This window comes from Hippopotamus amphibius, chromosome 4 (assembly GCF_030028045.1).
Source record: "Hippopotamus amphibius kiboko isolate mHipAmp2 chromosome 4, mHipAmp2.hap2, whole genome shotgun sequence".
In the NCBI taxonomy this organism is placed as follows: Eukaryota; Metazoa; Chordata; class Mammalia; order Artiodactyla; family Hippopotamidae; genus Hippopotamus; species Hippopotamus amphibius.
This window is the reverse complement of record NC_080189.1, coordinates 100,676,710-100,701,440: the sequence shown is the minus strand read 5'-3', so window position 1 is coordinate 100,701,440 and position 24,731 is coordinate 100,676,710. Positions and strand designations below refer to the sequence as shown.

Sequence of the window (24,731 nt, the reverse complement as noted above, 5' to 3'; positions counted from 1 at the left end):
TGGGAGTATTTACTCCCTTTTTTCCTGTAGCAGATACCCTGTACATAAAATCATTATGGATTTCTCTGATTATTTTTCTAGGAAAAATCTGTAAGTTGAATTATTGGGTCAGTTTTTAAGGGCATTTTAAAGCTTTTGATTCATTTTAGCAATTAGTCCTACAGAAAAGTCACACAAAATTATCCTCTCATTAGTAGCGGACAAAAATGCTTTTCCCTCCACTCAAGTCCACAATGAAGGTTATTTAAACAGTTGTCCATTTTATTTTTCATTTTATCATATTTTTTACTACCTTTTTTTTGTGTGTGTTTTGATGCCTATTTGTATTTCTTTTGTAAGGAATAACTTCACATTTGTATTCATTAAAAATTGTTGGTTCCATTTCCTTTTATTTATTTATTATAGCTTTTGTGAGTTTATTGTCCCTTTGTGAACCATATGTTTTCTCTAGTTTGTCATTTAATTTGTTTTTGCTTGCTTTTCCTATTTGAAATGTTTAATTATTAACTTCCAATTCTGATGCATTTTTATCATTGCATAAAATATTATACAAGTGATAATTGCTAATATTTTTGTACACGGGTATGATTGTCTCCTAATTTTAATGTCTTATTTTTGTGTGGTTATCTCCCCATTGCCTTGAGAAAGGCATTCTCTGCTTACTTCTTTGGTAATATTCTTCTCCGTTCCTTGTTAATTCTACAAGAGCCCCCGCATTTAATTAATTTTCTGACTCTCTTGCTCTCTTACTTGTTCTCAAGTAAACAGTTTGATGACAGTTTTATGTTTCTTCATGCAATATTCAAAGTCTATTACAGAATAACGAGACATTCTAAGTGACCTAGAATGTCATGGTCTTTCCAGTTAAGGACATTTTTCATTTTAATTTTGTGAGGATCTGTTACTTGGTGTCTGATATTCATATAATATTTATATATGTAATATATGTGTATACAATGTATACGAGAATAAGTATGCCAGAATATAAACTATGACTGTCCCAACAAGTAAAATCAAAGTGGTGTGTATAGAATGAATATCCCAGGAGGACCTGGGATTCCAGTTTCATGGTAGATAAGCAATGAATGGATTCTTGGTGCAATACTTTTATTTACAAGTACATAGGTGGCAATCACTAAATTAAAGGGGGAAATATGCATTTTTCAATAACCTCAAATTGTTGCAATTCCATTCCACTTTCTCCTGAGTCAGCTACTTCTTTCTTCTCTCTCTCTACCAGATCATCCCAATCTAGACTGGTATCTCCAACCCTAAAATGAACAAACAAAACACACAAGCAATTAACAAAGTTCACCTCCCTTGATTCCACATCAGCTTCCGCTCCATTTCCTGCAATCTTTCAGAGCAAACGCCTTGCCTGCATCCGTGAGGACAGGCGTTTCCGCTTCCTCCTCTCCACGTGCCCCACAGCAGCGGCTCTTGCCAGGTCACCGGTGCACCCCATTCCCCTGCTGGCTCAGCAGCAGTGCATGCAGATGACACCGCCTCCTCCTCGAAATGCCCACTCTCTCCTGGTTTCCTCCTACCCCTCTGGCTGCTCCCTCTCAAACTCTTTTCTTGTATCCTTTTCTCCTTGATGTGAAAGTACGGGAAGACTCTGGACCCAATATCAGGCTCACTCTCTTCTCTGTCCACATAATCTTCCTTCAAAGCTTGATCCTGTTCTGTGGATTAAAGGCTTCTTAAAATTAATCAATTAATTAATTAATTAATGTATGCCTCCATTGGGTCTTCCTTGCTGTGCACGGGCTTTCTCTAGTTGTGGTAAGCGGGGGGCTACTCTTCATTGCGGTACCCAGGCTTCTCATTGCGGTGGCTTCTCTTGTTGCAGAATCCAGACTCTAAGTGCTCGGGCTTCAATAGTTGTGGCTCGCAGGCTTAGTAGTTGTGGTGCACGGGCTTAGTAGCTCCGTGGCATGTGGGATCTTCCCAGACCAGGGATCGAACCCACGTCCCCTGCATTGGCAGGTGGATTGTTAACCACTGCGCCATCAGGGAAGTCTCTACATGCTTTTTTTATGTCTGACTTCTTTTACTTTTTTTTTTCTTTTTTATTGTTGGTTACTACTACATTGTATTTATTTATCCACCATTGGTGGACATTGGAGTTGTGTTCCGTTTGTGGCTATTATAAATAAAGCTACTATGAACATTCAAGTTAAGTCTTTATGTGGACATAGTTTTCATTTGGGGTCTGTGGGTGCTAACTAGTTTTGCTGAGTCTTTTGGGAAGTGTATGTTTAACTTTATAAGAAACTGACAAACTGCTTTCCTTGGTGGTTGTGCCATTTTTGTATTCCCACCAGCCCAGTGGGAGGTTCCCCTTGCTCCACATCCACATCCACATCATTTGTCATTGTCAGATTTTTCTTTTCACTTTAGCCATTCTAGTGGGCAATGAGTGATTTTAACCTGCGTTCATCTGATGAGTAATGATGTTGAGCATCTTTTCATGTACGTATTAGCTACACGTTTTGCCCATTTTTATTAGGTTCCTTGTCTTCCTCTTAGATACACATCCTTTATCAGATGTGTGCACTGGGAACATGCTTCCCAGTTTATATCTGGCCATATCCCTCTACCTAAGGGCACTATTCCTTTGAAAACAGCCAACTGCACAGAACCCTGTTTCTTTCTGGATTCAAGTAACCACACTCTTCCTTCATCCCTACAGGCTCATATGGTGAAAGCTGGGCTGCCCCCAGCTGGGATACCGCACTAACGCCAGCTTCTGTAAACATTTCCTTTGAAAATAAATCCTCCTTGAGCCAAATATGTCCTTTAGGGTCATTTTCTTTCTCCCTCTTCTCTCCCTCTCTCTCTTTCTCTCTCTGTCTTTCTGATTACCTTCTCCCACTAGAATATAAACTCCATGAAAGACATGATCAGTGTGTCTTATTTGCCATTGTATTAAAAAAAAAAAAACCTCGCTAAATAAATATTTGCCGAATGAATAAATATATGAATAAAAAGCAGAATTTTGCCTACGCAGAAAGCCAGGTTTGATTCTAGACTAATAAATGATTTCAACAAACCTAAAGAAACATAGGAAAGGAGACATTCTTCATCAACAAACTCAAGAAGCCTTTGAGACAGCTTCCTCAGCAGGGTATTGTCACCATGGGGCTCTGGGTGGCTGGGCAGGCGTCCTCTAGAAGGTCTGCACACAGAACTGATCACAAAGCCTTTGTGAATACAGATTCCGAGAATCCACCCAGGACCTACTGAGCCGGGATGGCTGAATCTCTATTTTTAAACTCTCCGGGTGATGAGAGCTAGTTGCCAACAAGCCTACATGGTCAAGCTTCCCTCTAGGGTATATCTCTCCTACGGTCTCCACTGCTGCATCCCCTCCCCTCACATCACACCCCCGTAAGCTACACATTTCTCTGCAGGTCAGAATGAATTGAAGCTCAGGATGTGCACGATGATGCAGTTTTAAAATAAAAAAAAAACACACTGTATGTTTATTAAAAAAGAAACAACCAACTCTAATAGTGTTTGGATGAGGGTTCTCTGAGTCTTGGTCCTTGAAAAATAAATAGGAGTCTATCATTGTATTCAAAGGCAGGATTTGGTCTTAAATTTTGGCAGGAAGTTCAAAATTTAGCAACACTCAATTGTAATCTAAGCAATGACTTCACAGTTTTCCTGAAGCAAGATGAATTGTTTCTATATCATCCTGCTTAAGAGATGTTCTAAGGGATCCCGTTACCATACAAAGTGATACTTTGAATTCTAAAAGAAAATCCTTATAAAAAAATTCATATAAAAATGAGTCTGTACACGCTGTCGCCTCCATAGAGCATGAGTTAACGTGGCTTTTTCTTAAAAAAAAAAAAAAACTGAGCGCCGTGGTAGCACAGGTAACTGGTGGGACTTCTCTACGTGACCATAACAGGCCTCTCTGATCTGTACTTTCTTTCCCACCCTTGTTTATATTCTAACTGCCCAGATTCTTCTAGAAAAATTTTTACACCTTCAAGCATCTATCAAGCAATTTCAGTGTCCATCACACCCCAAGCCTTCCCTGCTGTGACCCTAATCCTTCTAAAGCACAGCCCTCTCGCATCCCTCAGGAAGTTTAAGGCTCTTGACCGACTTTAGGAGAATCTTGGGCTTCGCTGTCCTCCAAATGCGTGTTTCAAATTCCAGCCTCAGAGCATCTGTTTTTGAGTATTCCTGCTTGTTCAATAGCAGTTCCAGGGGCTCCCCTGGTGGCGCAGTGGTAAATAATCTGCCTTCCAATGCAGGGGACATGGGTTTGATCCCTGATCTGGGAACTAAGATCAGAACTAAGATCCCATGTGCCCCTGGGGCAACTAAGCCAGCACCCACAACTACTGAGCTCGTACACTGCAACTAGAGAGAGAAAACCCACACGCTGCAACTAGAGAGAAGCCCGCATGCTGCAGCGAACAACCCCGTGTGCCAAAATGAAGACCCGAAGCAGCCAATAATAATAATAATAATAATAAAGAAACATAAATTAATTAAGTAAATGTTTTTAAAAATAGAAGTTCCAAATTTCCTACAAGGGGGGACTCTGGGATAGCCATCTGATTGGAAGGGCTGAGGGCTGCTATCAGAGGACTTATTTTGAAGCTACAGTTGAAGAGATAGTACGTTGGTTTTCTTATTCTGTAGCTTCATTTGTTGGGGCTCGGAGGCGTGGTGGGGGATAACTAAAGGTTGTTGTGACTATGGCGTATAAGGGTAAGGGGAGGCCAGAGTCCCTTCCACTCCATCCCACGGTGTGGCTACTGAATTTGTATCTCCCCAAATGTGTTCCATGTCGTCACCTGTCTAATGTCTGCTCATCTTACAGAGCCAACCTCAAGCCCTCACTTCTTACAGTTACTCTCAAAAACCTTTAGTGACTTCCGTAATGCTCTTTGTTTTGGCCTCACACTGTTAGTTATGTTTGGAAATATATCTGGTCCCTCAGCTAGACAACAGGGAGACTGCGCAGGAGGGCTATATCTTACACCCAAGTATCTATCTAGTATTTAAACACGGAGGCAACAGACATTCGATCTGCATTTTCTGTCCATTCACTTAAATAACTAAAATTTCAATGGAAAGAAAAAACCTCAGTGTGTGCACGAAAGTAATGATCAGCTCAAGAGTATCTGGAAGCTTAGCACTCTGAGCAGAAGGCTGGGTAGGGTCCACATCTCTGAGCTTTGCTGAGTCAGCCACACTCTCGCTCAGTTTCCTGACATCTCAGAGGAAAGGACGAGGCCCAGGAGTGAGGCCCACGTAGAAAGTGGATGTGAAAATGCTTGGTAAACCGTGAAACTTCACACAAAGGATAATCCGCAAGACAGCCAGGACCATATTTTGAATATAATAATTCTTAAGCTTAAAACTTTTCAGACATAAACTGACATATATACACTAATGTGTATAATATAGATAACTGATGAGAACCTGGTGTACAGGGAACTCTACTTCACTTCGCTGTACAGTAGAAACTAACACAACATTGTAAAACAACTACACCCCAATAAAAAATAAAATAAGACTTTTCAAACATGATATTTTATCTAAAATAATAGGCTCTCTCTAGTCCTTGTCTCTACAGCCTCTCTCTCTCTCTCTCTCTCACACACACACACACACACTTTACCCACTCCAGTCCACTCAGCCTCCTTTCCATTAAATGACTGAGTCTTTCTTATCTTCAGCTCCTGGTTCAAATGTCACCTCTGCAGACATCTTTCCAGACCAGTCTATCTAAAGTTCACCCCTTGCCAAGTTGTCCCTCATCACATCACCTAGTTTACTCACCTCCTGCTACCCACCACAGTTTGAAACCACCTTGTTTATTTCCTTGTTTATTATTCACAGTCTCTCCCTCCTCCATGAAATTACAGACAAGGTTTGGAAGAGTGCAGACACTCTATTTTGTGCAAATGAGAAACTGATTCAAATAACGATCAAAACTCAGACGTAATTGGGGCCGAGAGGATAAGCAGAAGAAAGTTCAGGAGGTATTAGCCATGACAGACGTGAAGCTGACGAATAAGATAAAAAAATTGGATAAGAAAAGGAAAAGTATAAATTAAAAATTAAAAAAGAAATGACATGCTTCTGGGTAAGTCAGAAAGTTGTTAATTTTAGGAAGTAATATGTTAGGTAGAAAAGTAACGTTCAATATGTCATTTGAGAGGGTACTACATTCTATACACATCTGAACTTCCCAAGTTCATGAGCACATTTTCAGTCTAGCTGAAACCTGTTGAATACGGTAAAGGTCAGAATTTATTTTAGATGCTAAACTTTTGGAAAAGAAAAGAGACTCTTTGAGAGTCAACACCAGTGAGACATACTTGGGGCCTGCTTCTAAGAACAACTTTACTCTTTCATCATAAATTTTCTCCCCCAAAAGCGAAATTTCTTTCCAAATGACAGTTTTGTTGAGACAGAGTCCCATTGCTGGTGAAGTGACATGCCCTGAAGTCCTTAGCAAAGTCCTTATTTGTCGTACAAAAGAGACCAACCTGTGTCACGTACGTAAATCTTGTGTCCGGTGCCAACGGCTAGCCATTGGTTGATGAGCTAAATAGCCATCTGAAACCTTTTGAACACTGCCTCCACTAAATCTCTCCCCTTTCATTTTATTTTATGCATTTCTCATCTTCTGACCTACTATTTTTCCCTCACATACTCTTATGCCTGGAATAGAACATGCCTAAGTCCTAACTTGAAATAAGAAATAATTGAAGTTTCCTTTTCATCCATTCCTGGGCTTGTTATGTTCAACGTCTCCGAAAGAGAGAAAAGCCTTTGCTTTACATTCCCTGGTGCCCAAGTTATATCCTCCCAGACCCCGAGAACCATGCGTTTCTCTTCCAGCTTACCAAGTACAGCCCACATTCAAAGCAAGATTTTTATGCTAATCATTTCTACTTCCATATGAATTTAAATCCATGGTGTCTAGGTCCTAAAAATGTTTAACTCAAAGTCAGGTCTCAACTCTGACTGCTTATTGAAATCATACAAGGATCATTTAAAATATACCTATATCTGAGCTCTCAGCACCTAAATATTTTGACTTGGTTTGTCTGGGATGGTGCCCAGCATCAGTATTTTTTAAAACATTCTGGGTGATTTACATATTCAGGATTGAGAGTCACCAACCTAAAGCCTAGCTCTAATCCTTTGTCTCTTATGAAGGTAATTTCTAGTAAAAAAGGAGATATTGCTTCAGTCAAGGTATTTTAAAGGAAATAGATCCACTGCATACTACAGAAAAGAGATTATTCACTGTTAGACTTTACACATTGTGGAAAGAGCAGGGGAAATTAAAAAATGAAAGCTGTGGGGTCAGAAGAAAATAACTACCAGCCCTTCAGAAGCCCTCGCATGAGCAGTCAAGTTGGAGGTTGCAGGGACCCCTGAGAAGACACACACACACCCTGCTGCAGAGCTGGGCTGTGAAGTACAGATGCTGGAGCACACTGTACCTGCTGCTGGCTCTGGCTGATGCAACTCGCAGGGCCCACAGCCAGGAGACGAGGTACGGTGAGCCAAAGAGAGGGTGACCACGCTGGAACCACCTCCCCTCCCTCTGCCTGTGTCTCTCAGGCAGCTAACCTACTCACTTTTCCTGCCAAGTCTCATGCAAATTTCTCTTTTGACCATTCTAACATGGAGTAAAACAGAGAAGAGCACACTGCAGAGACAGTTTCAGTTGAGCCAAGTTGACACCTAGAGGGGTCAGGAGGAAAACGCATCAGGATAAGGAACTTAAACTAACATCAGCCTCTAGACAGCTATCTATGTTCTGCTCATTTCAACAAATAAGACTAGTCTTGCTCAAAAACATCTTGTAACCACCTCATACCCATTAGGATGGCAATTGTCAAAAAAAAAAAAAAAAAAAAAAACCAAACAAACCCAGAAAATAAAAAGTGTTGGCAAGGATGTGGAGAAATTGGAACACACTTGTGCATTGTTAGTGGAAATGTAAAATGGTACAGCCACTGTGGAAAACAGTATGGAGGTGCCCCAAAATAAATAAACAGGAATATTATAAGATCCAGCAATTTCATTTCTGAGTATATACCCACAAGAAGGGACAGCAGGTACTCAAACATATGCATACACCCAAGTTCACAGCAGCACTATACACAACAGTCAAAAGATGCAAGTAGCCAAGTTTCCACTGATGGATGAATGGATAAACAAAATGTGGTATATCCATGCAATGGAATATTACTCAGCCTTAAAAAAGGAAGGAAATTCTGATACGTGCTACAAGGAGGATGCACCTTGGAGACATTATGCCAATTGAAATTAGCCAGTCACAAAAGGACAGATACTGTATGATTCCACTCGCATGAGGTTCCTAGAGGAGTCAAATTCATAGAAACAAAAAGCAGAATGGTGGGTGCAGGGGCTAGGGAGGGGGAACCAGGAGTTATTGTTTAATGGGGACAGAGATTCAGTTTTACAGGATGAGAAAAGTTCTGGAGGTGGACGGTGGTGATGGTTGCACAGCCAGGTGAGTGTATTTAATGCCACTCAACTGTACTGTGCTCTTCCCCCAGGCCCCACCTCTGACCCGGCTCCTGCCTCCCCAGGTGCACCTTGCAGGGGCTCTCCTCTCCGTCCTCAGGCTTACCCTGCTGCCCGCAGACGGAGAGGCTTTGCTCCCGCACCTCTGCATCTGCCCTCATCTCTGCTCCCAGTTATCACCTCCTCCTCCTTCACATCTTATTTCAATTCCCCCTTCCCCCGACCTGAGCCAAATCCTTTCATCATACAGTCTTATAATGCCATTCGGCAAATCTTTGTAATGTTTATCACAGATGGAAGTTACGGTCATTTACATTGCATTTGTGAGATTTCTTTGGTTGCCTCTCTACTAGACCTGGGGGTCCCCAACCCCTTGGCCACAGACCAGCACCAGACCTTGACCTGTTAGGAAGCAGGCCGCACAGCAGGAGGTGAGTGGTAGGTGAGTGAGCAAAGCGTCATCTGCCACTCCCCATGGCTCACATGACTGCCATCCCCACCGCGTCCCGCCCCCGCAACACACACCACCCGGGTCCGTGGAAAAATCGTCTTCATGAAACTGGTCTCGGTGCCAAAAAGTTGGAGAGCCCTGTACTAGATAATAAGCTCTAAGGGGCAAGCTCTAATACCAAGCATCTAACCCCTTGCCTGGCACAAAGGTGGTCCTCAGAAATAGGTGTTGAATGAAACTTGCACAAAGCACGAAGCGGGACTCTTTGCCTAAAAATAATTTTTTAACGTCACAGAATTTCTAGAGCTAGAACCCAGCTTCCGTGAGGGTAAGGCTCTTCACCTCTTTTGTTCACTGATGAAACCCCAGTGGCTCCCAGGGTCGACACGCCTCATACCTGTTCACTGGGGGGCAGCTGACTTCACAACCTGCGTAGGGATGCTGATGTGGTGGAGAAAACCAGATCAGAGGTAACCGGGATGCGTGTAAGGCAATCTGTCGAGAAACATCACAGTGTGGCACTCTGCATGGTAATAAGCAATGGAAATTCTCAAAATATTTCTCAGGAAGCATCCTCTCACAAGGGAACCCTGACATAGGAAGCTTGCACAGCTCTTCTCAGCACATGATAAATTTTTAATTTCTAATAATCTATGTGCCAGGGGGTTCAGAGGGATGGGGTCTGTCTTGCTTTAGTTGTTCCTTTGTCTTTTTATAATGCTAAAGATTAAAGTCTCGAGTCATAAGAATGCAAGTATTTCATTCTTTCGTTCAACAAAATATATGCCTACGACATGCCAGGCAGCATTGTGAACCCCTTATGTAGAGCAGTGAGCAAAAGGGACAGAATTCCTAACCTCCTGGACCTTCTAAGGAGGGAGCAGGAAAATAAGGAAGATGAATTAGAACAATAAATTTCATACTACATGATCAGAAGTTCAAAGACAAAAATAAAGCAAGAAAGAGGGGTAGGCAGCAGGGGGAGGGCTGGAATTTTCTCTGAGGTGACAGGGAAGGCCTCCTGACATGACATTTGAGTAAGGTTGAGGGGCCAGCGTAGCTGCAGCACCTAAGTGAGGGGAAAGAAGCTGGAAGGCAGGAGTCACAGAGGCTAGATTCTGTAAGGATGTGGCTGAAAGGGACTTTTCAAGGATTTGGCTTTTACTCTAAGATGGGAAGTCACAAGAGGATTCTAAACAGAGGAATGGCATGCATTTTTTACTTAATCACTTTGTCCGCTGTTTTGAGCCCTTTCTCGGGCCTGAGTTGTCTTGTCTTTAAAAAAGAAAGTGATGAGGTTGTGTGCCTGTCATGTGCCAGACTTACTATGTACATAATACCACTTCATCCTGGTGATGTCTTTTATGATCTCAGTTTTATTCTAGAAGTTAACGAGTAAATAACCATGCCAGAGACATGTATAAAGCAATTAACTGACCTAGGATTAAACCAGTTTATTCTAATCCAAAGGCCAGGCCCAATCTCATAACCACACCACATTTCACAAAATAAATGAATCTTTCAGAAGATTGATCATCCAATCATGGGGACATGGAGAATAAAAGTCTAGTCACTGAAGTCCTAGAAAAATAGTAGATTACATCTGTATAGTGCGCAGTTTGCAAAGGACTTTCACACCGATTATATTGTATGATAAGCACAGCAGCAATAAAAACAGTAGTGCCTTAACTTTCAGAGATGACTTGTTAAAGTATAGAATGCAGAATTTCAGATTACCAGTACTCTTTACCTTCACAAGCTTTACAATTCTTAGTGCTAAGGGACAAGTAAAGGACCCAGTGACAGAGATCAGGGGGCAGAACATTATGGCAAAACCCTGCCCCAATGTTACCTATAAATTTAAGAATTAGTAGTATAAGCCCTACAGCTGGGCTTGTGAGCCTCATAAGGTAGCCCCTGAGGAGAAAGCTGTAGCAGGTTTGACTTGGGTCCCAAATGCATCCTTCAGTGATGACCAGGCTTTGCTTTATTAGCTGACATCTACGTCAAATTTGGTCTCCTCTTCAGCTCCTCACCCTCTGCTTCCACTGATCCACCCACACTCTGTGTCCCCGGCTTGACCCGGCATCTGAGTAATGCAGGCTCCACCCTGGGGATCACCTCCCTCTGGAAGCTGCATCTGCACTTGGCCGGGGACATCCTTGGCCAGAGCCCGCTGGGTGTTCCCCTTTCCCACTCGGCCTGCCTCTGCTCTGCTGCCCTTTGCTTCCCTCTGCTGGCACAGTGGTCCACCCCTGTTAGCTGGGTGCAGTCAGGACCCAAGCAGACCTGTTGAATTAGGCTGCTTAGGGCCTTGGGTGGGTCACAGTCACCAGAGGGGCTTGTTAGAGTGCAGCTTGTCAGGTCTCACCTACGGAGGTTTTGAGTCAGTCCATGTGTGGTACAGTCTGCACACCTGTGTTCCTTACACATTCATAGGTGCTACTTATGCTGTGGGCAGGGACCCCACTGGGAAACCACTGCGCTAGACTCACCAGTTAACAGAAAGGGGCTGCAGTGGGGAAGTGTTTAAGAAGTGCTAAGGCAGAGACAGAAATCTTATTTCCCTGAAAAATTGATTAAGTGGCCTAGGATTCTCTAAGGGTGATGCTAAAGGCATTCCTTTATTTAACAAATATTTATTACATACACAATGCTAGGTGCATCGCAGTAGGGACCAAGAATCATGACCAGGGCTCTTGGACCTTACAGTCACAGAGTGTCACAGGCCATCAAGTAGGCAACTGCAATTAATTGATTTGTGCCCCATCAGGAAGCTGTGGGGCCACAGGGAAGAAAGGATACCTGATCCAAACTCGAGGAGTCTGGATGCTTTTCTGCAGGAAGTAATTTCTAAAGTAAATGTGTAGCAAGGAATTGTCCAAGTGCTTCATGAGCTTGAAATTGTGGTAACTCTAAAATTTGATATTATATATAACTACAGAGTCTTATAACATAACTACAGATTCAATGCAATCCCTATCAAAATACCAATGTCACTTTTCACAGAACTAGAACAAATAATTTTAAAATTTGTCTGGAAACACAAAAGACCCTGAAGAGCCAAAACAATCTTGAGAGAGGACAGAGCTGGAAGAATCATGCTCCCTGACTTCAGACTATATTACAAAGCTACAGTAATCAAAACAGTATAGTATGGCACAAAGATGGACATGTAGATCAATGGTACAGGATAGAGAGCCCAGAAATAAAGCCACACACTTATGGTTTATTACTCTACAACAAAGGAGGCAAGAATATATAATGGAGAAAAGGCAGTCTCTTCAATAAATGGTGCTGGGAAAACTGGACAGCAACATGTAAAAGAATGAAACTAGAACATTCTCTAACACCATACACAAAAATAAACTCCAAATGGATTAAAGACCTAAATGCAAGACCAGAAACCATAAAGTTGCTAGAGAGAAGCATAGGCAGAACACTTTCTGACAAATTGTAGCAATATTTTTTTTGGATTTGTCTCTTAATGTAAAGGAAATAAAAACAAAAATAAAGAAATGGGACCTAATTAAATGAAAACTTTTGCACAGCAAAGGAAACCATCAACAAAATGAAAAGACAACCTACAGAATGGGAGAAAATATTTGCAAATGACATCACTGATAAGGGGTTAATATCCGACATATATAAACATCTCAGACAACTCAACATCCAAACAACAAACAACCTGATCAAAAAATGGGCAGAAGACATGAATAGACATTTTTCCAAAGAGGAAATGCAGAGGGCCAATAGGCACATGAAAAGATGCTCAACATTGCTAATCATCAGGGAAATGCAAATCAAAACCACAATGAGATCACCTCATACCTGTCAGAATGGCTATTAGCAAACAGCAACAAATAAAAAATTCTGGCAAGGATGTAGAGAAAAGGGGACCCTCATACACTGTTTGGTGGGATTGTAAATTGGAGCAGCCACTGGAAAACAGTAGGGAGGTTTCAAAAAAAAAAAAAAAAAAAAGAACACCTGAAAGCAGAACTAGCATGTGACCCAGCAATTCTACTCCTGGGTATATATCTGAAAGAAACAAAAGCACTAACTCAAAAAGATACATGCACCCCAATGTTCCATATTAGCATTATTCACAATTGCCAAGATGTGGGAGCAACCTAAATGTCCCTAAATAGATGAATGGATCAAGAAGATGTGGTATATATATACAATGAAATACTACTCAGCCATAAAAAAGAATAAAATGTTGCCATTTGCAACAATATGGATGACTTTAGAGGGTATTATGCTAAGTGAAATAAGTCAGAGAAAGACAATGTATGATATCATTTATACGTGGAATCTAAAAAATACAACAAACGTGATGATAACAAAAAAGAAGCAGACTCACAGATATAGAGAACAAGCTAGTAGTTACCACTGGGGAGAGAAGGGGGGAGGGGCAAAATAGGGGTAGGGGATAAGAGATAGGGCTTCCTGTTTCTGCTGCCCAGGCCCCACCTAGGGGTTGCTGAGTTGCTGGGTGGAGAGAAGAGTTTAGTGCTTTTTTTCTCTAACCTTAAGCAATGAATTCAAGAGAGCCCTCGGTCCCTTTCTAGCTTGGTTTTGGCCTGTTCCAGAGTTCCTGGGAAGTTCTGGAGAGCGGCATGTGCTCCAGAAGATGGGAGATGTCTCTCGCGCTGGAACTTCTACTGCTGCTTCAATTGTTCCTGGCAACCAGCGTACAAGGTTATTCAAAATACGTGGCCTCCGGCAGCAACATGAGTCTGCAAATCTCCAGTTTGCCGAGGAAATTCAGGTCACTCACCTGGTTTTATACTACTGACCAGAAGATTGTAGAATGGGAATCCGGTCAGCCTAAATTCCTCCATACTAAATTTAAGGACAGGGCCAGGCTTGATCTTCCAAGTGGTGCACTGCACATCCACAAGGTCCAGAAGGAGGACGGCAGCACTTACCTCCTGAGGGTGCTGAAGGACGCTGGGGATGAGGTCTCACAGATGACCCAACTGGTGGTGCTTGACCCTGTACCAAAGCCTGCATAAACGTCACGAAGATACAGGAAGCAAACAACTGTTACCTGACCTTGTCCTGTGTGATCCAGGAGCAGTCTGTGAACTGCAGCTGGTAGGAAGACCTCCCTCTAAAAGAGGTCCACAGCACTGTGCTTAAAGTGACTGCAAAACTACTCCAGGTTTTACACCTGCCAAGTCAGCAATCCCGTGAGCAGCCAAAGTGACACAGTCAGCTTCTTTTCACCCTGTGTAGTGGCCCCATCTTCTGGAGTAGCTTGGACTGCAACTTGGCTAGTGATCGTGGTAACCACTGCTGTTCTCCTGCAGACCTGAGATAAGCTCTGCTGACTCAAGGGTGAAACTTCAAGAATGCGAGATCCTGCCCTCATCAGCAAACACACTGTTAACCAGGACAGAAACTCTAGCTGTATGGGATGGGCGAAAGTATTGAGATGTCTACGTGGACTTTCAAATTCACTTTTTAAAACCACAGTGATATTTTATTTTATATCTTTTAGTGGGGTTTTTTTTTTGATATTTTGTTTTTTTAAGAACTTTTATTGAGATATAATTGACACACAATAAACTGTAATAATTAGTGAAAAAAACAAAACAAAAAAAATTGTGAATCACTATACCATACACCTCTGACATATAATATTGTAGGTAAACTATACTTCAATAAAATTTTAAAATAAAATAATAATAATTCTGTCATAGCTAACATTTTTGGACTGCAGGCCATGTTCTAGATGCTTTCAACACATTGATTCATCTATCCCAAACACTAGCCTATGGAAGTCAATTCTTTTATTTTCCCTCATTTTACAGATGTTAAAACTGAGATACAGAAGGGTTAGGAAACTTACTCAGGGTCACACAGGAAGGAAGTGGAGAAGCCAAGACTCAAACTCTAGCGATCTGGTTTTTGCAGCCCAACCACACTATGATTGTGATATATTTAAAAATTAAAATATTTTTCTTTTAAAAATTTAATATAAACAAATATATAAGATATGAAAAAAAAAGAACAGAAACATTTTTTTTAAAATACAATCATATCCCCACCACACAGAGAGCTGCTATCTATCTTTTGGTATATTATATGGTACCTAATTGAGATATATAAAATTGTTATGATATACATTTTATATGATGACGCTTAGAAATACCATCTACATTTGATTATACAAAATGCATGTTCATTCATAAACTGAAATAAAACAAAAGTGGGGAGAACCAAGTAAAAATCATTGAGTACTTCAAGATTATAAATTCATACTTCAAGAGATTACGAGAATTAAATTTAAGGATATCTATACAGACTCGAGATGACGGGAAGAGGAGCCTGCGTCCGCACTGGCGTTCTCTTCATTCTTGACTTTGCTTCTCCGTGTTGATATTTCTCTTTTGTGCTTTTAAGTTATCATCGGGGATGTGACTTCAAATATTTTACTTAGTATTTTAATGGATTTAGTGTGGTGGAGACACCTTGAAAAGCACAATCTTCCATCATCCAATAATATTTTACTTTTCACCTTAACTCAGCACAAAAAGATACAAAGTTTGTGATTTTAGAGGAAGGATTTAACATACCATTAGTAGGCATGTGGATTAAGTTCTCCAGAGGATCATAAAAGATAGAGATATTTTAAGTGAGTTTTTTACACAGTTACCCCAATGCTTTGTTATACGTCTTGCTTTGACTGTCTCTCCTAGAGATATTTAATTTCTTGAAAGATTAACTTAGAGACACATTTCTGCTTTGATATTAATTTGTGTTTAAGGTTATGCACTCTGATAACAGTATTTCCCAAAGAATATTCCTTGGATATTAATCCTTCATGATACTCCACAAAAAACAAACAAAAAAAAGACTCTGGTTTGGTGGAAACACCACAAATTCTCCTCTAGATACTTGCAATGTATAAGAATTTCTACAGAGGAAAAAAATAAAGTCACTAGTTTACTAATGCATGATCATTTTGAATATCTCAATTAGTTTTCACTTGATTTAAAAATAGTTTTTATATCTGTCATACACATGCTGTGCATTTTCAGGATTTCAAATTATAACTGTTGCAAATCAGTCATTCACACTGAGATCTGCACATCACACCCACCAGAGGGCTGCAGGACCAGGTCTCGGGAGTCTTTGGCCTTCGTCTGCTGAAGCCTTAGCAGAAACACTTTCCTCCCTCTTTTCTCCACTTCTTAAGTATACTGGGGACTCAAAGCAAACCAGGATTTCTGCCAAAACTTAAAGGACTCCAGGAGGGTCTCAGGCTTCACTGCATCCGGAGGAAATAGTTATTCTTGGAAATGAGACTGCCTTTTTCAACAGATAACCATCTAGCAGAAGCAAATACTGTTTGCACATCCCTCTATCAAATCACTGGTCCTTCACAACAAGAAGAGCTTGGCTGCCACAAGATGAGTGAGGAAACAAGGCTGCCTCCAAGCCTAAGATGACAAAAAAGCATGGTTGCTGCCACTGAATCGACTCAGGGCATTTTGAACGACTCCATTTGGTAAGGGAGCCTAAACATCTAAGAGAGACGGGTAAGTAAAGAACAAAATGCTGAGACTTCCCTGGTGGTGCAGTGGTTAAGAATCCGCCTACCCGGAAGACCAAAATAGACATTTCTCCGAAGAAGACATACAGATGGCCAACAAACACATGAAAAGATGCTCAACATCACTCATCATCAGAGAAATGCAAGTCAAAGCCACAATGAGGTATCACCTCACACCAATCAGAATGGCCATCATCACAAAATCTGGAAACAACAAATGCTGGAGAGGGTGTGGAGAAAAGGGAACTCTCCTGCACTGTTGGTGGGAATGTAAGTTGATACAGCCACTATGGAAAACAGTTTGGAGGTTCCTTAAAAAACTACAAATAGAACTACCATATGATCCAGTCATCCCACTCCTGGGCATATACCCAAAGAAAACCATAATCTGAAAAGAAACATGTACCATAATGTTTATTGCAGCACTATTTACAATAGCCAGGACATGGAAGCAACCTAAATGCCCATCAACAAATGAATGGATAAAGAAGATGTGGCATATATATACAATGGAATATTACTCAGCTATAAAAAGGAATGAGATGGAGCTATATGTAATGAGGTGGACAGACCTAGAGTCTGTCATACAGAGTGAAGTAAGTCAGAAAGAGAAATAAATATTGTATGCTAACTCATATATACGGAATCTAAAAATGGTACTGATGAACTCAGTGACAAGACAAGAACAAGGACGCAGATGCAGAGAATGGACTGGAGAACTTGAGGTTTGGGGGGGCAGGGGGTGAAGGGGAAGCTGAGATGAAGTGAGAGAGTAGCATAGACATATATATACTACCAACTGTAAAATAGATAGCCAGTGGGAAGTTGCTGTATAACAAAAGGAGTTCAACTCGAGGATGGATGATGCCTTAGAGGACTGGGACAGGGAGGGTGGGGGGGAGCCGAGGGAGGGAGGGAATACAGGGATATGTGTATAAAAACAGATGATTGAACTTGGTGTACCCCCCAAAAATATAATAAATAAATAAATAAAATGAAAGCAAAAACCCAAAAAACAAAAAAAAAGAATCCACCTACCAATGCAGGGGATGTGGGTTCAGATCCCTGGTTCGGGAAGATCCCACATGCCTCAGAGTAACTAAGCCCATGTGCCACAGCTACTGAGCCTGTGCTCTAGAGTCTGCAAGCCACAACTACCGAGCCCACATGCCACAACTACTGAAGCCCACGCACCCAGAGCCCACCCTCCACAAGAGAAGCCGTTGCAATGAGAAGCCCGTGCGACACAATGAAGAGTAGCCCCTGCTCGGCGCAACTACGGAAAGCTGTGGGCAGCAATGAAGACTCAACGCAGCCAAAAATAAATAAATAATAAATTTTAAAAAAACCCCAAAAACCCAAGATGCTCTGTGTGACTGATGTGTAAGAGCAGCGTCTGCTGAGTCGTCGTCTGTGTACAGGACAGGCGCCCGCACTTTACTTTCCCATTTCCTTTCTCGGTGCACAGCCATTCCCACACTACAAAATATGCCTTCAAAATCCCACACCCTGCCTGAGACCGCATTCCTGGCTGTTGAAGGGCCTGAAATTGATTTCCAACAGCAGTTCCTCTGTGGCTTTGTTCAAACAAACTTGAAATCTTTTGGCTCAAGGCACCACCAGTAATTGAAAGAAGATCCCCACCACGATGCTCTGCTTTAGTGGGTCTCCTAGGATGGGTGTGTTTTCTTCCCTGATCACAATTTTACTGTGCTGCAATTTTCTTTGGCCCCATCTAAGCGTATTAATCATTCATAACCATCATTTTGGGTTTTGTTTAGCTATTTTCCTGGTTTTTTTTTTTCACTATTCAAGAACAATTTCAATAATATTGCTACACACACAATGACATCTTATATATAAACATGTCAAAGTAACGTGTATGTTATATCTTGATATTTACAGCAGAAACACAGTTATAAATACATACTTCGGAATTTCCAGGGAATTAAAAATTTTCAAATATATGTAAACGTGTGGTCTCATTAAGAGTTTTCTCTGTGGTTTGGGGTGAACAGTATTTATGCAACCAGAAAAAAAAAACTTAAAAAAAAATTATGACTAAGTCTAATATGCAGAAGAGTCTGTTTTTGCTTTGTAAAGATTTGTTTTCTCTAGAAATATTACTTTGAGCTCACAAGGTTTGAGGGAAGAGTATTTTCAAACAGAAGGCAGATGTGGAACTAGGTAGAAAAGAATGACATAGGATATTATGGGCATCTGCAAGTCCTCTTGATTTTTTTTTTCTGTTACCTAGGTTCCCTAAAGTTATTTTCCCTTCTATGAAAGAAATACTTGCCTTGACACTCACTAGAGTTATGACTCAATTGTACTTTTTCTCCAATATATGTATAAAGGAGTCTTGGTGACGGAAATTTTCAGACATCAATAAATGAATTGTAAATACCAAAATGCTGCTGGGTTGCTTAGCCATAAGTCCTTTCCACTTAGGGTACTACTAGTAACTGAAAGAAGAAGTAACTGACTCCTTACTGCATTAATGTTACATTGTACATTAATGAGGATGCTTTCCTTGAAACTTCCAGTGTGACCTTATAATAACAACAGCACTTACTGAGCATCTACTATTACCATACTCTACACCAATACTGTGCAGGGACAAACTTGCTCGACCTTAGTGAGGGTGTGGTTAGTAGTAGTAGTAGTACTAGTAGTAGTAGTACTAGTAATACTAGTAGTACTAGTAGTAGTAGTAGTAATACTAGTAGTAGTAGTACTAGTACTACTAGTAGTGATACTAGTAGTAGTAGTACTAGTAATACTAGTAGTAGTACTAGTAGTAGTACTAGTAGTAGTACTAGTAGTAGTACTAGTACTACTAGTAGTACTAGCAGTAGCACCTCCCTTTCTCAGAAGAGGAAATCGAGATAGAGGTTAAGTAATTTGCTGAAGGTCACAACTAGTAATGATGTAAGGATTCAAATCCTAGTGGTTTAATTCCTGAAACTCTAAATATTACTTTTAATACTATAGGTCATCTCTTCAAGTGAAATGCTCATTAATTAATTCAAATATCCATGGAACGCTCCTTCAAAAACATTCAGAGCAAAGATGAACAATTAAATTATGTATTTACTGCCTTTGACATTGAGCAATAGACTTTCCTCTAGACAGGCCTAACAATTTCACTCGGATTTGAGTAGATGTAAGAATTGCTGACAACTCAATTTAAAGTTCTAGGAAAAGCACTTTATCAGATTGAAATGTTTCCTAAATCAGTTGGCAATCACATGCATGTAGTCATTGACTATCCAGTTGCCCTAAGCCACCCATTCACTTTAATGCATGAATAATATAGTAATGACTAATTGACAGCTATTTACCAGTTCCTATTGCTTTCAGACTAGCTACTTGTAAGTGATTCCAAATAGAGCACTTCTGAAAGTAAGACAATGCAAATGGAAAGATGTTTCACTTTTTTTTTAGAAGTTTATTTTTATTTTTTATTTTTGGCTGCATTGGGTCTTCGTTGCTGTGCGCAGACTTTCTCTAGTTGTGGCAAATGGGGGCTAGTCTTTGTTTGTGGTGCATGGGCTTCTCATTGTGGTGGCTTCTCTTGTTGTGGAGCACAGACTCAGTAGTTGTGGCTCCCCGGTTTAGTTGCTCTGTGGCATATGAGAATATTCCCGGACCAGGGATCGAACCTGTGTTTCCTGCATTGGCAGGCGGATTTTTAAACACTGTGCCACCAGGGAAGTCCCAATGTTTCATTTTTATTTTAGGGTGGATGACATAAAGCCAGGATAATTTAGTCATAATCAATTACTCTATGATACCTGGAAGTGTCCCTTGGTGAAACTTGGTTCCATGGCTCTACCTCTAACACATATTCAGCATTAGGCCACGTCTCACCACTTCTGAAATCAAACCCCTGGCTCTGAACCTGAATCTTGGTCCACACTACATCAGGCCACGCCTGGACTTCAGCACTAGCCCCATGACTGTCTCTGAGATTTCTATCCCTATGTTATTCTCAACGTGGAAGCCAGAATGAGCCTTAGAAAATATAATCCCCTTTAGAAAATGTAAATTCCCTTTCTCAAAACCCTACTGTTATCTCACGCAGAGAACTGCAGGTCATCTGGTTCCCGGTGACATCTCTGCCTTTATGCCCTCCCATCCTCCTCGCTTACTCCACTCCAACCCCGCTAGCTTCTCGTTGTCAAAATATGCCAGGGCCACCTCATTACCCCCACCCTCGCACATAAAAGCCCCTTTAACCCGCCACGTTATTTCCAGAGAGTGTACATCCTCCAACATCCTAATAATTTATCTATTTTATTAATTTCTTGTTTACTGTTTATTGTCTACGTCACCTGATGAGAATGTCAGCTCTAGGTTGTTGTCTGCTCCTTTTGAACAAAACGGAACAGTACCTGGCAAACCATAGGCACTCAGTAAATGTTTATTGAAGGAACAAGTGGGTGAATGATTTAATGCTGATAGCCAAACCACGCTCCTACGATCGAACATGAACATTCAATTCAATCAATAGTCACACAAGACATTGGTCTAAAGGCGAATGATGATCATAGATGATGAACTAGCATTCAGAATCAGCATTTTTGGCATTAAAGGAAGTAAGATACAATGGTAGCAATGGGCCTCAGCTCTGAAGCCGACTAGACCTTAGTTGGAACCCCTATTCCACCACTTCCCAGTCCGGTGACCTTGGACAAGGCACTTTGGCATCTAATCATCAGCTCTCTCACATATAAAATAGTGAAAGCTGGGGTGCCCACTTCATGACAGTTATTATGATGATTAAATAAGTTCACACGTGTAAAATGTTCAATATAAAATAACTGCTCAATAAATAACAGCTATTTGTGGAAGTAAAAACAATTTTTAAAAAATATGCAGAGAGCGTGCAAACTATCTGAAAGACAAGGTATCCCCTTCTGAGTTATTATAAACAATTGGTTTTGAAAAAATAATGTCTGATGAACATTAATTTTTAAAATATGGACACGAATTGGCCTTTGGTCTTTTAGAACCTCAGGGATGGAGGTTGCCTAACTACCTGCTATTTTTTTTTTTTTTTTTTTTTACTATCTGCTATTTAATACTAAGACTGAAGCTTCAGTCAGTGGTCCTCAACCTTTCTGGTCTTAGGACCCCTTCTCACTCTTAAAAACTACTGAGGACCCCAAAGAGCCTATACTTATGTGGGTTATATCTTTCAGTATTTTTGGTATTCAAAATAAAAACGTAACTTTATAAAGTTAATTCATTAAAAATATCAATAATAAATCAATTGTACATCAAAATTAAAAACACTTGATTTTTAAAAACTATATTTTTTAACAAAAAAATGTAATGAGAAGAGTAGTTTCACAACTTTGCAAGTCTCTTTAATGTCTTGCTTAATAGAAGACAGCTGGATTCTTTTATCTGCCTTTGCAGTAATCTGTTGTATCACACATCATGCAGACTTAAAAAACTCCATCATACACTCGTGAGAAAGTTAGAGAAAAAAAGACCAACAATGTCTTAGTGCTATTATGAAAGTTATTCTCACCTTGTAGACTCTCTGAAGGGGATTCAGAGGACCCCCTGACTCCCCCAGTTTCCCAGGAACACACTTTGAGAATCAATAGACAGGACTGTAGTCTTTTTCTTCTTGAGGTGTGATAAAAACAGAATATTACAGAATTTTCTTTCAAATATATTCTCTTTCTGTTGCTTTGACATCCAGTCTGATAGAAAAACTTAAAAGATCGAATTTCAACCCTTTATCCCACACCTTTCACTCTTCACTTGAGGAAACTAAGAGTCTTAAAACGAAGATTAGAATTAGGTTGCCTAATGTAACGAACATCAGCTGCCCAGGATTCAATCCTTGCCTTCAAATAATTTGCAATATAATTGTACAAAGCACTGAGAGTTCTTTGAAAGATACATTCAGAAAAACCAAATTCAAAAGCAGTAGATTTGGACTCCAGGGAGGGTGGGGGGGGGGAGTCAAGGGAGGGAGGGAATATGGGGATATGTGTATAAAAACAGATGATTGAACTTGGTGTACCCCCCAAAAATAATAAATAAATAAATAAAATTTTAAAAAAAGCAGTAGATTTGTTTCTTAGTTGTCAGTAAAAAAAAAAAAACTTCAGAAACAGAAGTAAAAGGTGTCAATTTCCATTAAAATATTCATGAAAACAAACAGGAAAAGGTCTGCATCAGTATTGAAAATTAAGGATAATAGTCAACATAGACCAAAAATTGGAGGCCATTTTACTAAATAAATCATCACTTGGACCAGTTTTAAAAACACAGTTAATGGATAACATATGCTTTGCTCCCTGAGCCAAAGCCATGCAATCCGGAAGTAGGAGGAGCCCTAACCAAGCCCGTCCCTCCCACCTCCCCTGCTGCCCTGGGAAGCAGGCAACCTGAGCCCAGTCCACAGCCCTTGGGGCGTCTTTTTGTCTTTGCAAACTACTGTCATAAAAACCCTGCCATCAATATAAATGTAGGAAAATTTTACAGAGCAGAAAGAGCTGAAACAATCTGAGAACTACGCAGTGGGTCTAAACAGAGACTCACGTTTAGGTTATTGGAGCTGAACTAACAGAGGAGGTGGAGGGGGCGAGAGGCAAGTGGGGAAAGGGTGCAGGGCAGTCCTGCGAAGCTCGCCTTTGCCTTTGCGTATCTGGGGGCGGGGGGCGGAGGGTAGGCTCCTGGTGGAGTTCTAAAGCCTAGACACAGCCGGGATGACGTTCGCCTGCTTCTGTTTCTCCGAACCACAGCCCAGCTGCAGTGCCCGCCTGCCTTCTCTGCTCAGACCTGAGTGGACCTGCCTGCATGCCTTAAGAGATCCTTTGACATATGGTTAATACTTACCAGGGCCTCAGCCACACCCAGGTGCTCTTTGAGGGCGCTAAGGAGACTCAGTGCATCATGGCTGTTCAAAAAAAAAAAAAAAAAAAAAATTGGTCTGGAAGAGTTTCTCTTCATTCTAGCATAAATAAACCTAAATAATCAACATGCATGTCTAGACCAGACTGGTATTCCTAATAGCTTCCTTCCTGCCCCTGCCAGGGCTGCCAGCCCTCCGTGAAAAGTCACTGTTGACAAACTCTTTGGCTCCGGAGAACTCTCCAGGCTCCACCGCCCACTTTTTGTTGCTCCTCCATCTGGTTTCTCTGGTTTCTGTCCCAGAGGCTCATAACCAGATACTCCTCCCTCCCAACCCTTGGTGCTGGACCCATTTCATCACGTGACTTCTCACATGTCTCTTCCCAGATGGCTTCCTTTGGCTTCCCGCACATACAGTCTGAACAAGAGAACTTCATCCTGGGGATTTTCACAGGCTCCTGTCTGCCTCCAGCCAAGGTCCACAGCTATAGACCCCGTTCCTGGGAAGGCAGGATGACACAGAGCGAGCCAATAAAGACAGATCTGCTACAGTAGAGAGGACTTGAATGGAAGACTTTCCCTAAAATAGATTAACTGCAGGAAACAGAAGAATATTTTAAAATACATTTGTTCCATACTCTCTAAAAGACATACTTGAGCCGAGGCAAGAAGAGACTGTGTGGAAACCAAAACCACGAGAGCCAAACTGAAATGTTTGCTGGAGAGAGAACAGCAAATCTGATACGGCAGATCGTCCTACTGTTGATATGGGGGAGGAATCTGAGAAGCGATCCCAGGACATGGAGGGATGGAATGAAAGTGCTGACCAAGGTATTAGAGAGGGAGTCACAAAGCCAAAATGTGAATAATCAGTCTCCCCGGAGGAGAAAGCCGCACAAAAGGAACAGAATAAATAACTCAAGGGAAAATAAAGAAATTAATGTCCACAGGAAGAATCTTGCCCCAATATTTAAAAGAAACCTGAGTCTGGAGATTTAAAAAGCAAACTCACCACTGTGGTGCAGGGATGAGAGGAGACGTCCCTGGAGAGGACTCCCTTTCCCACTCCTCTTCCTTCTCCTCCCACACGCCTCCCCCCAACACCACAGGCAAACCCAGTTACAAAGCCCAATTCACATCCACGCCTGCCAAGAAGCAATTTCCTGATTTTCTTAACTGTTGCATCTCTCTCTTCAAAGCTTGCAAAGAAGCTTGATCATATTCTGCCGGTATTGATTATAACTATGGAAGTTTCTTGAGTTAGTCTAGGTCCTCTAAGAAGCACAT

The 24,731-nt window shown here is 41.1% G+C and overlaps 1 long non-coding RNA gene and 1 pseudogene across 4 annotated transcripts; one reads left to right on the top strand and one right to left on the bottom strand.

Annotated features, from left to right (window-relative positions):
- Positions 1 to 1,098: 1,098 nt before the first annotated feature.
- Positions 1,099 to 24,731, bottom strand: LOC130852195 (uncharacterized). 4 transcript variants are annotated; one of them, XR_009053312.1, is made up of 5 exons: positions 24,457 to 24,731; positions 23,818 to 23,944; positions 23,430 to 23,490; positions 22,108 to 22,208; positions 1,099 to 1,271 (listed from the first exon to the last, which is right to left on the bottom strand). It is a non-coding gene; the product is annotated as an uncharacterized LOC130852195 (long non-coding RNA). The 4 variants fall into 4 exon arrangements; XR_009053311.1 differs by lacking the exon at positions 22,108 to 22,208 and adding an exon at positions 9,396 to 9,521; XR_009053310.1 differs by lacking the exon at positions 22,108 to 22,208 and adding an exon at positions 9,396 to 9,493.
- On the top strand, positions 13,621 to 14,322 carry LOC130852194 (CD48 antigen-like; annotated as a pseudogene).